Consider the following 14,868-nt stretch of genomic DNA (forward strand, 5'->3'; position numbering starts at 1 on the left):
CACCCATATATCTGTAATCTCAGGGGTGGGAGTGGGACTGTCACAGATTTGAAGCCACTTGGTCCACATAGTAAGATCCTATTTCAAAACACACACACACACACACACACACACACACACACACACACACACAATTTTCTGTTGCTATGATAAAACATTGTTACCAAAAACAACTTAAAAGAAAAAAAGGTTTATTATGATTTCTGGTTCTCCAGGGCTCAAGTCTGTCACCGTGAGAATAGTGGAACATGGATGCAGAACAGGAAGTGGGCTGATCTTTTATCATCCATAGAAGGCAGAGAGCAAACAGAAAGCAGGCTATAAACTTTCAAAGCTCGCCCACCCTACCCTCCATAGTAACATACTTCCTCCAGTAAGGTTGCACCTCCTAAAGTCTCCACATCTTCTCCAAGCAGCCACACCAACTAGGACCACGTATTCCAATACGTCAGCCCGTGAGGGACATTTTTTGTTGAAACCACCCTAATAGGAGTCCTGCTAGCCATGTAATATAGAGTATTTATTAATTCCACAGGCTTCACTGTTTATTAGAGAACATTTTATGTCTCTCTGCTTTCACTTCATTAGAATGACTTATGGTAAAATATCTTTATGCTGTTCCAGAGTCATCAGGACTTTCGTTCTAGTTCCTCACAAAGTAGCAGTACCAGAGTTGTCCCAACACAGATGAGTTTTGAACTTGAGCTCAGGTCAAGCACATGTGGCCATGTTTCTGTTGGCTTCCTCAACACTTTCATTTCCTGAACTACCACTTTCAGGAGTAGAGGAAAATACAAACCTTAGATAAAGAAATTTAGTTCTGATCCCAAACTGCTCAGAGCCAACAGAGATGAAGGTTAACTAGAGACCACCAGGTAAGTGTTTAGAAAAGCTCCTCGCTGAGTCTATGCTCGCTTTGAAGTACTTCTCCGTGTGTAACAAACACTATAGGCCTTGAAGCAAGCCTAGTCACTTCTCCCTCTTCACTGAGAAGCGATAGAGGACTGGTGTACCAACAAGGTTTTCTTTGGCATGGGTGTCTACTGTACAAATGATCCAGCAGTTTAAGGAACAATGCAAAGTCAGCTTTAAATAAATCCGTGTTGGCTCTGGACACTGGTAAGCCACCTGAGACTTGTGCTTGGGGTGGGGTGGCTGTCAGGCCTATCAGTGCAAGCAAAGAGGGACTCTTGACTGAAACATCATTTTCAGAGTGGAAAGAGGAGATGCAAACTCCCAGAAGAGCTCGGGGAGATGACAGCAACATAAAGCAAGAGGCTCTAGATTTATAATTAGCTTTCATACTTAGGAGCCCTGTGGACCTGGGCCATGTTTACCTAACTACTCAGAGTCTCTGTTAACATTTAAAGTGTAGTAATGACAGTTGTGGTACCCATTGGGAAGGTCATGGAAAGTGTCCCACTGGAAACATGGCACAGGACATCTTGCACCTAAATTAAAATCCTTACAGAAACCTCTACCGTCTTTTCCACGGGCATAGCAGTGATAGTAAAAGGGAGAAGGGAGTTTAAATGTCTGTAAACGTATTTCCTCAACAATAGACTATGTAGTACATCTCATGCCCCCCAGCCTTCCTGCTAAGAACAATACTAAGAATTAAAGCCTTCATCAAGATGCTTAAATGATAACAGATATTTAATTGTCATACTCAGAGTCAGCAAGTGACATGTCCTTGTCCTGTGTGTGTTTCAGACACTTAATCTATTTGTACTGCTCTAACAGCATATTTATAAAATAGCTATTTATTTCGTAAGACTCTGGAGGCTGGGAAGTTCAAGGTCAAGTGACCATCACATTCTGTGTCTGGTGAGGACCTGCGTTTGAATTTTTATATGGGCCCCCTTGCTATGTTGTCATGCCATGGACATGGATAAGACAACTCTGAGGATTCTGAGGTGTTTTTTTTAATTTTAAAGACATTATTTATTCAGTGTGTGTGTGTGTGTGTGTGTGTGTGTGAGAGAGAGAGAGAGAGAGAGAGAGAGAGAGAGAGAGAGAGACCTTAGGTGGACAGTTGATAGTTGTCCAAGCAGGCAATGAAAAAGTGTAAGATTCCCTTGAGCTAGACCTTTATGGGTCCTCAGAACTGAGCCTGGGTCCTTTGGAAGAGGAGCAGTCCTTCTAAACTACTGGGCCACCTCTGCAGCCCCTGCTAGGACTCTCCTGTAAGGGCACTGATCCCACTCACTAGGGCTCATCACTTCCCAGAGGCCCACTGCCTAATAGAGAGAGTAGTGTTCTGAGGAGACACACATGCTTGATGTTCAAAAGAAGAAGGAATTATTTAGAACATTAGCACTCAACAGTTATTGACAGTTCACTTGGAGTTTGAAATACGGTACAGCTTGCTCTGTAGTCTCAGTACTGGGCCAGGAAACAAGTGCCATTTTTAACCTGAGAAAAAGCTGAAATTAAGAGTGGGTAATGCATCTTGTTTGCTGTTGCCCAAAAGGTGATTGGCAGATGGGGCTCTTCAGGGTCCACAGTCTGCTTGCAAGGGTTCCAAGTCAGAATTTTGTGTGGTAAAGGTTAGAGGTGGACAGGAGCTGTAAAGGTGGCAGCTGTAAAGGCCTTCCTTAAACCCCCACCCCTCCCCTGTTTATAATACACACTGTAGGTCCTTCCCAAATAAGACCCTCAGGATGAGACTAATTACTTGTGTGTGGAAAGTCTAAGCCTCCTCCAAGTTTTTCAGGGCAAGCCCTGGGGGGAGGGGGGGAGAGAGAGAGAGAGAGAGAGAGAGAGAGAGAGAGAGAGAGAGAGAGAGATGGGGAAGGAGGGGAGAGAGGGAAGGATTGGGGGGGGATCACACAAAATCTTTCACTTGTGGGCAAATATGCAGTTATTCCAAAAACAGCCAGGGAATGGTTTTTCAAGGATCCTAGAAAGTGATCCTTTTAAAAGCTGCTGGCCTTGTTTTGTTTTTTGGTTTTTGTTTTTGTTTTGGTTTTTTTTTGTTCCCTCTCTCCTTTCACCTGTTTGCCCTGGGAGATGAAATAGTTTTGGTTTGCAAGCTGTCGCCAGGGAGTGGAGCAAGACTTTGTGTAATAAACAAGAACACCTGCCAGGGCCCCCAGCGAGCAGCTAGACTGCCAAGGAAACCTGGCCCAGTGACAAGGTCCATTCAACATGACAGGGGTCACCGAAAAGTCTGGCTACTTACTGGGGCCTCTGGCAGAACACCTATCCCAGCTCCATGAGGGACAAAAGTGCCCTCCCTGTGCTGAGCCCTACAGATCCTCTGAATATCCCCAGCCTGGGTAGTTCAGAACCTACAAGAATGAGAACAGTGTGTGTGTGTGTGTGTGTGTGTGTGTGTGTGTGTGTGTGTGTGTGTGTGTGTATGTGTGTGTGTGTGTGTACATGCGCGCAGGCATGCCTGTATTTTCATGTGTGCCAAGCACTTGTGACAACTCTATAGGAAAAACATATTTAGAGCTGTCATCAAATTCCCAAAGATCCAGCACTCCGACAAGAGAAACAGATGAAGAAGCAGCAAACCCTGGCCTTCAGAAGAATAGCTGGCTCCCAGCTTTTACTTTCTGGAGCAGCAAAGCAAGGCTGTCGACCTTCGATCCTCTTATGAAACCCAGGCATTTATGAGACCACAATATGGGGTTGTAAGGTTCAGCTTTAACCCCACCCCTTTTCTAATCTAAACCTAATCCTTCTTAAACCTTGCCTGGCCCTGGCTGCTAGAAACCATGCCAACACCAAGTGAGAGCTGCCTATTCATCTCAGGTCTAAACCCACTGCTCCTGAGCCACAGAAATCAAAGGGAGCTGGACCCACCACCTGCGGATGAATGGTAAACAGCCAGGTCGTCAGGACCCAATGGGCCCAAGGTTGGACCACAATCCCTCTGTGCAATTCCAGCTCAAAGAAGGTCAGGGCTCCTTGGGAGATGGCTGGGGACAGGCGCAGATGCTTCACGCAAGTAGCTGAGAATGTAGACGCAGCTGCTCCTAATGGGCCATTTTCCCTGGCTGTCCTTTCAAACCACAATAGGGCCCTGGTGACAGTGCTCCGTTCCAGACAGCCCTCTCAGCTAGTTTTGTTTGTCTGAATAGCACTTTCCAGATTGTTCTTCGAGAAGCCTCAGATGTGCAGGGATGAGGAAGAGCAGAACTCATGGCCTCACCCCTATTTTTACCAGAGCAGTTGTTTTGATCTGTTTTGCATCCGAGGGATTTATAAGACACGTTATTTTGGGAGGAGGAGAGAAGAGGAGCAGAATTTTATTCTAAAACCTGCCCTTATATTTAGTGTCTTCTGGCCTAAACGAGTTAAAATGGGAGAAATCTTGTCGATTATAAGACCTAGAGAGTTGGGTTTTCTTTCTAGTTTTCTCTGCTGCCCCTTTTTGAACCAATGTCAGTGATCTTAATCCTGAGAATAGCAGGATGAATCCAGTGTCCCCTGTGCCATTGCTGTGACTCACCTCGCTGTCCTACTGGAGCTCATGAGAGACCCTGTTGGGGGACGATCCCTCCTTGAGTCTCCATAGCTGCAGCTGCCTCAGGTCTCCCCGTCCAGGCTGGACTTTTATAACCGAGTTGTTGTCCCAGTGCATAATTTGCCACTGATATCCACAGGCGTGTGTGTAAAGAAGATGTACATAATTAATGACTGATAAAAGAGTATGTCCTGAATCTCAGAGCAAAGCAACAACAATTTTAAAAAGAGCTCATCACCACTTTATAACCATTACATTTCACTTGGTCTATTTTTATGCTTTGTTTTTAAGGTTTTTTTTTTTTTTTTTTTTTTTTTTGGTATTTAAAATTAGCTCTGATTATCTGGACATATTTTTGTTCTGTAACTTCACTTGGCAATATGACATGATGTCTCTTTTCATATTATTCCAATCTTTTCCCTTTGTATTTGTTGTGTGTGTGTGTGTGTGTGTGTGTGTGTGTGTGTGTGTGTGTGTTTTCACACCTGCTATGGTGTATATGTGGAGGCCAAGGCAATAGGACAAGCTATGGCCACAAAACAACTTGAAGTCTCCTTCAAGGTCTCCTATCATCGTGTGGGTTCTGAGGACCAGACTCAAGTCGTTATTTATTAGCAGATACCTTTACCTCTGCTCCATTTTGCTGGTCCTCTTTTGTTTCATTTTTTTCAAGGATGGAGTGGGGGACCTCTTAAGCAGAATAATTTGATTTGGCAAGCATTTATTGAGTACCTGACATTTATTTGCCATACTGTGAGTACCAGGGTGTTATTAGTCAGACTCTTAGTTTTCAGTTCATAAGGACATTTCTTGATCCTCCTAGAAGAAGTACATCTCATTCCAGTATAAAGACTTCTAGGCCAGCAGAGCATAAAGTTATAGGAAAAGGAAGAAAAATTTTCTTAGAGCATCACTAAAGTGATGGTGAGTGGTGTCATCCCCATTTCTACCCTTTGATTACTGAACCCGTGAATCCTGGCTACCAGACAAACACTACCATATATTGTACGGTGATTCAGTACCTGTTCAGCCTCCTGGGGAGCCCTGTCCATCCCTGAGACTACTATCACCAAGTTTAAACTGTAACTCTATCAAAGGCCATTTCACAATTCTACCAAACTAGCTACTTCATGATGGTGGGGTTGTAAGACCAGCAAATTCCATGAGCACGAACCTATTGCTACAGACCTTTGATGGGGGCGTGAGTTTTCTGTTTAGAAGCGAGGCTGTGTGGAACATGATGGCATGCATTCTGTAAGTTCGTGGAGGGTAGTTTTGGCAGAAGTACCATGTGTAAGAAAGGCACGTCCACACACAGAACAAAAATCTATACCAATAAGGATAAAGCATGGCCTTTTCCACAGTGAAGGAGTCCAGTTTAGTCAGCCTGCCATCAGGCTGCAGACTGGCCATACTTGGTAAAGGTACCATAGCAGAATCTTAATATTTATCTCTTCTGCTGTTGTGTTTAGTGCTCAGCAGTAGTAGCCATAGCCTGGTTAGCGTGGAGAATAAAGGTCTGTATGATTGAGCTAGTCATTTCTGTGCCACAGCACCTTATCCATGGGTCCACTGATCAGTGAAAAAAAAAATAGCCAAGAATAGAAGTTGAGTGCTACTCATAGAATGGGTCGTAACATCTACTTAATTATTAAAGCTTTCCTTGTCACATTTTCATGACCATTTATGTATAAACAAATATCTTTATCTCCTTTACCCACCTGGAAATTACTTATTCATATAATTCTTCCCCAAATATCTTTCTCACCAATATCCCAACCATGCCTCATAGAAGTCCCTCCCTACATTAGTTATTTTTCCTGGTACTGTGATTTTTAAAAAAATGAGTGAAATTAAAGAAGCAAAGGTTCATAGTTTGAGGATATAGCCCTTCATGGTGGGAAAGCCAAGTTGACATGAACTTGAAGTCTCTGGTCACATTGCGACTTCAGTCAGGAGGAAGACAGGATACATCGTTATGCTCAGATTGCCTTCTTCTTTTAAAGAAATTCAGGATTCAAACCCAGAGAACAGTACCACCCAACTTTAGGTATATATTCCTACTGCAATTTAGTGAATCAAGATAATCACTCCTGGGCATGATTGGGATGGCCCGATCTAGATAATCTGTTGCAGGTATGCTCAGAAGCTTGTCTCCTGGGCAGTTCTAGAGCCCACTGAGTTGACAGTCAACACTGACTGTCACACTTTTGGTAGCTGTTTGTGCCGCACCCAAAGATAGCACCGGCTTCCTGTCAATGATTGAGCAAACAGAGCTGTTGTCCAGCCCGAGGGACATAGTGCGCATGTACCACGCACGTCACAGCCCGCTCTCGGGGCATGCTAATGAGATACTGGAGGGCGCACCAATCAGGTAGCGACACGAGTCTCCTGGGCATATATAAGCAGTGCACTTTTCTTCCATGTGGTCCCCTGCTCAAGAGTACTGTACAATAAAGGTTGTTCGCAGAAGAATCCTGTTGCCGTGCGTCATTCTTGCTGGCGAGACGTTAGGCGCACGACATCACACTATATAATTTCCCATCTGGCTGTTTTTCATCCAAGTAAACTGCAGTCTTTAATACTATCTGACATTCTTCCTGTAAATGTAACTTTTATTTTATCAGATGAAGTGATGTGATGAGAACCATACCAAAGCTTTACAAATATATGGCTTGGGCTGAGCCCAGAGAAGTTCTATATCTGTACTATCTATACCTAGATCTAGGCCTGGAAGTTTCTAGTCTTCATACAATCTAATCTTCTGCAAGTCCGAACCTTGAAAGCTTCAGCTTCCTGCCTCCATATGCTAACCTAGGCCTGGAATGTGTTCAGCCTTAGTTCCTACTGAACTTTGGATGGCTGGTTCAACTCAGCTGCTTTGTCCCAAACTGTTGTCCAAGCTGGTTGAATCAAATTGGCTTCTCTCAGCTTCTCATTAAACTGGTCTGCCTGGCTTCAAACTAACTCTGGCAATTTGTTCTAATCTTCTGGCTCCTTCTTAATCTCTGACTACAACTGCCTATGCTGAACTGCAGTCACAACCTGCAAGAACTCATAAACAAACTCAACACTGCATTGACTGAGATCAGCTCTTTCTGTGCTGCTCTTAAGTTACCCTTCCATCCTGTCTGTTCTCATGACTGTTGGATGTACCCTATCTCTGATTCATCCTGTCAAATATTTCTTTCACTTTGCCACTCAACTATACATCATTTTCAAACATGGCTGCTTCCTTCTATAAACTAACCTTACCTATTGTTTGGGATTTAAAGTATGCACTAAGAGAATATCTGTATTCTAGCCAGAGGGATTAAAAGTATATGGCATGTCTGCATTATATCCTGATCACACAGACCTAGGTCTTAGAATGTGATTCCCTTGCCTGAACAGCCATGTTGCTGGATTAAAATTCCTCTACACTAGCCATGGTGAAAATTTGTCTTTACCACTACCCTTCAACTTTGTTCCAAAAGGACTTATACTGCTGCAGCTGTCCATTTCTGTGTGGTGCCTGCATAGCGTGCAGAACCATTTGTAAATTGTGTCATTGTCTTCTCTTCCTGAATCAAGTAATCATACCACGTACCCCATGAGATGAGATCTCTATTCTTAGGGACAGAATGCATTGTAGCTAGAGTAGGAATGATAGGTTTCAATAGAAATGGCCCTCCTAAGCTCAGATATTTGAACACATGGTCATTAGGGAATGGCACTACTTGGCAGGGAATAGGTGTGACCTCATTGGAATAAGTGCAACCTTGTTGGAGGAAGTAGACCACTGGGTGTGGTCTTTGGGTTTTAAATACTTATGCCAGGCCCAGTGTCTTTGCTCTGCCTACTGTCTGCATATCCATATGTAGAACTCTCAGCTACTGCCTAGTACCATGTCTGCCTACCTGATGCCATGCTTTTCACCATGACTATGGACCAAACCTCTGAACCGTAAACCAGCCCCAGTTAAATGTTTTCTTTCAAAGGGGTTGCTGTAGGTGGATGAGTAGCACCATCTCAGAAGCAAAGGGGAGGGGAATGGGGTGAAGAACTCGGGGAGGGGGACTGGGAATGGAGTGACATTTGGAATATAAATAGATAAAACAATTTAATACAAAAAGAGTTACTATGGTCATGGTGTCTCATTGCAAAAAATAGAATATTGCCTAAGCCAAAAAGACTTAAGCAACTCATTCACATAATTTTCTCATGTGATTAGGACCTATTTGGGCCTAATAATGTAGTATTTCTGCTTGGTAATACCTTCCTATACACATTGCTAATACACAAGCAATTTGTGGTTTGATGTGTCAGATAATAGCCAGCTCATAAAGGGAACTTTAGTTGAAATGTTTATCTGATAACCCACTGTGAATTGTTCAGTTTCTACTAAGGCACTACAGCAAACCATGTGTCTTAAAGGGAAAATAGGTGTCTGAAGATGATGGTAGGGTTTGCTCCAAAATTCCAATGGCCTCTACTACTATTTGCTCTGTTGCCAAAAAGCAACTTTATTTGCCACTAATAACTCAAGTATCATGATGTGTACTGGATGATATAAACCAAATGTACAGCAGCCTGGACCTATTAAACAGCTTTCTTCCTTCTGTTTCTGACCCCACTCAAAACCAGCAGCTTTCTGGGTTACGTGGCATATGGGAAACATTGCCAAAAATTGATGATTGCATGCTGCCTCCAAAATCCAAATTAGCCAATAGGCCACCTCCTCCTTTCTCCTCCTCCTCCTTCCTCTTCTTTTCTTCTTTGTTGGTGGAGAAAGGAGTCAAGTACTTAGAACTTGTCTTAGTCAGGGTTTCTATTCCTGCACAAACATCATGAGCAAGAAGCAAGTTGGGGAGGAAAAGAACAGCTTACACTTCCATATTGCTGTTCATCACCAGAGGAAGTCAGGACTGGAACCCAAGCAGGTCAGGAAGCAGGAGCTGATACAGAGGCCATGGAGGGATGTCACTTACTGGCTTGCTTCCCCTGGCTTGCTCAGCCTGCTTTCTTATAGAATCCCAGGTCTACCAGCCCAGGGATGGCACCACCCACAATGGACTGGGCCCTCCCCCCTTGATCACTAATTGAGAAAATGTCTTACAGCTGGATCTCATGGAGGCATGTCCTCAACTGAGGCTCCTTTCTCTATGATATCTCCAGCTTGTGTCAAGTTGACACAAAACCAGCCAGTACAGTACTATTATTACCTCAGAAGAAATGTTTCTGAGTATTCTACAATACTTGGTTCCTAGAAATTATTCTAAGCAAGATGGCTCTTTATTTTGGTATATATATGCCACATTAAAGAATGAAATTATTCTTTCTCTTGAAGTAGTTTTGGCCAAGAGAGAGCACAAATTTGAATCCTATACTTTCCTTCCTATTTCTCCTATCTATTACTTTTGTTTCTATCTAACAAAAAGTTTTTCTCTGTACTTATTGGACAGCACAGAAAACATGGTATAAGAGAAAAAAAAAGAGGACTCTCTTGTCTTATTCAAATGTTTTACTAGATTTAATGATGGAAGGATTTACTTTCCTGAAGTCTACTGTCCTACTTACGATTTCTGTAGCTGTGATAAAACACTATAACAAGGCAACTTGGGTAGAAAAGGGTTTATTTAATTTTACTTAATCTTTGTAGTCTATCATCAAGAGACGCCAGGACAGAAACTCAAGGTAGAAACACAGAGGCAGGAGCTAATCCATGGAGGGGTGCTGCTTACTGGCTTAAATTTTTTTTTTATAGAACCCAAGGACCGCCACCTCAAAGGTGACACTATTTACAATGGGCTGGGTCCTCCCACATGAATTGCGAATTAATAAAGTGCATTACAAATTTGCCCACAGTCTAATCTGATGAAAGCATATTCTTAACTTATGTTCTCTCTTCCAAAATAACTCAAGCTTGAGTTGAGCATAAAACTAACCATCATACCTACTGACCCACAATAACACTCAAAACCTAAAACAGATGTTATTAACCTATATATGTTGCTTTCAACATTTTTTTCCAGTAAGCTTGTTTTCATGTACTGGCTGTTTTGAGCAAATTAGTATGTGGATATAAGGATACATGTCTTCATGCATGTGCACAAGCACATGTGTACATGCACATGTGCACACATGCATGTACACATACATACATTATTTTGCATCAGGGACATGAAAGAGTACATGATTTAAGATTAAAGCTAAGCATCTAGCTTATGTTATAAAAGTTGATTACATGAGAAGTCCAAGTGATAGTAAGGTTGGCTATGTGGGTCTCTTAAAAACAAGTTAAACTTAAACAGGCTGAATAGACAAAAGGGAACGTGATTGAGTCTATAGTTTTAAATGGCTTCCAACACTTTATTAACTTAGTTACAAGGTCAGATTTAGTTTCTGAAGGCAAAAGGTGTTTACAGAAAAAGTCACTCTCATGGTTGGCTTGTTTTCCATTCTATGATGTATGTATGTTCTACTAACAGGTCCAGAGTGGTTGCTACCTTGAACTCCTTTGGTTCAAACAGCATAATATAATCAATATAATGTACCAGCATGATACCTTGTGGAAGAGGTAGATGATCAAGATCCCTAAAAACGAAGCTATGATGCAGGATTGTTGAAGCAATATAACCATGGCATAAAATAATAAAAATGTACTGTTGGTTTGCTAGATGGTGGTCCTTTAGGACAAGTATGGAAAAGATGTCTGCAAAGTTAATAGCTGTATATGATATAGTAGGAAATGTGTTAAATTGTTCAACTAAGGAAGACACATCTGGTACAGTACCTGCAATTGGAGCCACTACTTGACTAAGTTTATGATAATCAACTTCTATTATCCATGACCTGTTCATCTTCTGAACAGGCCAGAAAGAAGAAAAGGTAAAAGGAAATGTGAAAGAACCACCACCCATGTATCTTTCAGCCCTGGATGGTGGTGGCAATTCCTGTAAGCTCTTCAGGGATGAGATACTGCTTTAAATTCACTCCTTTCCCAGTAGAAATTCACCCCCTTCCCATTTCCTAGTGGCTTCCATTTGGCCTCATTTTTTCAGTTCAAGGAGCCAGTGTAGGGATTCTGCCAATTTCTAAGTATATCTATGTCAAGTATAAATCCTGGGGAAATAACTATAGAATGAGTCTGGGACCTACCTGTCCCGCTGGGCCCACTATGAACTAGATAGACTTCAGATAAATTCCATTGGTCACCTGCCTTCTATAATCCCCTACTGTAACTGGCAGACCATTTGGACAGGTCTCTTGGAATAAATATTCATTTAAAGATAGTGTTTTGTAGTCCCCCAAAGATAAAATTATTTTCTATCAGTGCCTAATTACCCTAATAAAAGGCCATAAATATCATAGTAAAAGATGAGAGAATGATTAATTGTGTAACTTTTTTTGTATTGTAGTAAGTTCCTTTTTCAACAGGACCTCTTGCTTCAAGGTCTGGATCTATAAACTGCCTCATCTGAAAACTGATTGATAGGTCACAAGTCTCTCATACTGACCTACAGTAACTTTTTGGTCATTTGTTCTGAAAGTTTTCCACTTATATAGCTCAATCAAGAATTCTGTAGGCTTCCTTTATTTTATTTCTGGGAATATCATGATTAAATAGCCAATGGTCTGTGTGAGTAAAAGCCATTATAAACATTGCTTTGTTCACGGTACCCAATATAGTAAGCACACCCACCTTGATGTTGGTATCAGATCTGCCACTTGGTTTTTGGTACTCTCTTCTCCTCTAGACCTCCTGCATTTAACTTATCCAGTGGAACAGCCACATCTCCAACTGTAGTGACTGAAACACAGACCAGGCCAATGGCAGGGCTTTTGAACATGCTGGCGTTTTTTTCTGATATTAACCATTGTGTAGGATTAAGTGTACAGGGCCAAGCATTCCAATCTTCCTGAGCTTTTGAATTCCTTCACCAACATTAAACCAAGGCATCTCAGAACAGATAAAATGTCTAGTTCATTAATAGACATTTTCAGGCCCCATCCCAGACAATCAATTAAATAAACTGCATAAATGCCTTTTTCTTCTTTTAAAAACTTCATGAGCTTCAACATTAAACTCAGAATTTCTTCTCAGTGGATTCACCTTTATTAACTCAGACTCATTTATTTTTTGGTTCTTCCACTGTTAGCTCTGAAGGAGACCTGTACAGAGAGGGAGTTGCCTTTTGAACCCACATACCTCTCTTTTACAGAGAAATCCTTTATGAAGTGGGGAAGAAAAAAATAAAATGGCTGATTTCTAATCTGGCAGAAAAACAGAAGCAAATGATCATGTAGACATATTTGTAAGAAGAGAAAAGGGGGAGAGCTGTGTTAGAATGGGCTAGGATGAGGTGATATCTTTTGATTGGACATGCTATTTATGTCAGTCAAAGGAAACTTTTGATTGCTGGACTTTAATACATTGATAACTGAACCATGGTAGTTACCCTTAGGAAGCAAAAGCAGCCAAATAAGGGAATAGACCTTGGTGACTAACTTTAGGAATTTAATCTAATGGTTTTTAGCAGGGCAGAGGAAAAAGGTAAGGCCTTCCAGAGCCATACTTGCCACCTTTGAGCAGTAACATTTCCTTAAAATCCATTTGCAAACATCCCAGGCTTCTACTGTTACAGACCAGAAAACCTCATTAAATTCTGTAGTGGTTTGAATATGCTCGGCCCAGAGAGTGGCACTATTCTCAGGGGTGGCCTTCTTGGAGGAAGTGTGTCACTGTTGGGGTGGATTTTGAGAGAGATTTCTCCTAGCTGCCTGGAAGCAGTCTTGTGGATGCAGTCGAATCAAGATGTAGAACTCTTTGCTCCTCTACTATCATTCCTGCCTGGATGCTGCCTTACTTCCTGTCTTCATGAAAATGGACCTCTGAACCTGTGAGCCAGCCCCAACTAAATGTTGCCTTTTAAAAGAGTTGCTTTGGTCATGGTGTCTCTTCACAGCAGTGGAAACCCTAACTAAGACAAATTAAGAAAATTAAATTCTTTAGTTGTTTAGTGTACTTATTGCATACCTCATTTCTAGGAGTCTATTGATCCTCTCATCTGATTATAGGTCCTGTGGCAAAAATATTTGGGTACTGAGGGTCATCTTTTTCAGGGAAGAGCAATAGCAGTTCCATAAAAACTGTAGGATTAATTCTTCTAGGAAAGGATATAGAAGACAATACTGCTGAGGTTAGGGATGTGGTCATATCCTTTGCTAATGGTGGAGACCCTGTTTTCTGTGTGTTTGTAGGGAAAGGATAATAAACCTTTCAGAATTTAAGAGTTCGACAACCAAAATCACCTTCCACACATCTCCATCCCAAGTTACAGAATCTTGCTTCTTTAAAATTCATGCCCTCTCTTTTTTCCATCCCATTCCTTTCAAAATTCTTGTCCTCTCTATAACTACTGATAACCTTTGAAGCGAAGACTTAAACCTGCATTGTAAATCAAACAATTTCATGAAGAGGTCTTAGGTTCAGTTTTTTTTGGTAATACTGGCCCTTCAGCTGTATTGTGGAGCAACTTACTCCAAAATTAAAACCTTTTGCCTTGGAGGGAAGCTCATTAAGACACCAGCTGTTAAAAGGTGAGGTAAATACAACAGTATGTTCTAAGAGATAAATTTGTCAAGACACCAGATATTTACCCAGGAAGTAAACAACTCAGTAAATTCAGGAAGTCCTTCAAACTGATCAGATTCACTAGGCTTTTATCATATATAAGCATATACAAACAGGAAGAGCTCAGACTAGCCAAGCTGCCTGGAAAAAATCAGAGAGATTCCAAACTCTATGAAAGAAGTTCAGATCACCTCAGCTGATCTGAATGGACAATCTCTAAACTGTTGAGCTGCCTCTAGGTTGTACAGTGCACTTCTAGGTTTCCAACTGTCATGAGCTTTCTACCATGCTGGGGTGCACTTTGCCTGATAAAGCTGTGTGAGTCGTTTACCTTCCAGTAAAACCTCTCATGTGTATATAGATAACCCTGATAAAACTCATTGGTTCACCGAGATGGGCTTCGGTGATACTATTGCTTTATTCCCTCCTTGATTCTTGATCTGTTATCAGTAAACATTTATCTCCCTTAGAGGCTGCTAGAAGGAAGGTTTTTCTCCATGGCACAGGTAGAGATCCTTAGACTGTTTATGTTCATCTGGAACTAGAAAATTTCATGTTTGAGTTCATTCTTTCCCTTGCTACTTTATTCAGAGATGGTAGAAGCAATCAACCAACACTAGTATATTCTGCTGTGTTCCATAAATTCTTTGCTCCTTATAGAGGATGAATCAGGAGTATGAACTTGGGCCCCATTTACTCAGAGGAGATGAGAAGAGGAAATAGGGGAAAGCATTGTGGGAGGGGTGACCAGGAATAGAGCAGTAAGCAAGATGTA

This window comes from Micromys minutus, assembly GCF_963924665.1.
Source record: "Micromys minutus genome assembly, chromosome: 2".
In the NCBI taxonomy this organism is placed as follows: domain Eukaryota; kingdom Metazoa; phylum Chordata; class Mammalia; order Rodentia; family Muridae; genus Micromys; species Micromys minutus.